The sequence below is a fragment of the Penaeus monodon genome, chromosome 20 (assembly GCF_015228065.2).
Source record: "Penaeus monodon isolate SGIC_2016 chromosome 20, NSTDA_Pmon_1, whole genome shotgun sequence".
Taxonomy (NCBI): Eukaryota; Metazoa; Arthropoda; class Malacostraca; order Decapoda; family Penaeidae; genus Penaeus; species Penaeus monodon.
This window is the reverse complement of record NC_051405.1, coordinates 12,141,589-12,142,278: the sequence shown is the minus strand read 5'-3', so window position 1 is coordinate 12,142,278 and position 690 is coordinate 12,141,589. Positions and strand designations below refer to the sequence as shown.

The 690-nt window shown below is 30.6% G+C and overlaps 1 protein-coding gene across 2 annotated transcripts in view; it reads left to right on the top strand.

Moving 5' to 3' along the window:
• Positions 1–690, top strand: part of LOC119585631 (TBC1 domain family member 25-like) — a gene marked incomplete at its 3' end in the record, with an annotated part of 14,981 nt that overhangs the window by 13,007 nt on the left and 1,284 nt on the right.

The following is a 690-nucleotide window of genomic DNA, read 5'->3' as shown; positions in this document are numbered from 1 at the left end:
ATTGTCTCACAAACAGTGATGCTACAACCTTTTCATTTTTGTTTAGTATCCAGCAGCTTTGTGATTTTTGTATTCCATCTGAAGATACTTTATCACAAAGATATGAAAAAGTAGTAGTAACAGCTCATGATATTGTATTGATGGATACCATAATATTTCCATAACTGCAGTCATATTGTATAAATTTTTGTGCAGCTGGATAATTTGATGTGAAGTTCAACTATCTTAGAAGGAACTTGTTCTCTTGATCTTTTCTGCATAAGACATTGGATACAGAAATCAAGGCATAAATTCAGTCAAAAATTTAAATCATGCGTATGCTATGTTATCTTCCTTAAAATGCTTCTTTTATATTGTTTGTGTCAAGTGGTAGGTAATTATGGCACATGGTTTCTTGTAGAGTGGTGAATATATTGTATTCCTTCCTAATGAAGTTCAAAGTGAAAATTATGATAAACCTTGAAGTGAAATAGATATATCATAATCCATGTATATGTATGAGCTGTGCCATACTTTATTTCACTATAACAGTGGCTCACTGGATTTTAGAGAAAGGTTTTACTTTAGTTTTAATAATCTTTGGTAAGTCACTGCTATTGTTATTTATTTTTAATGTAAACTAGAGCCCAAAAATGACTTAAAAACTTGAGTAAGATAAAAGCTGTAAATGTTACTCCAGTGTTGGAGTAA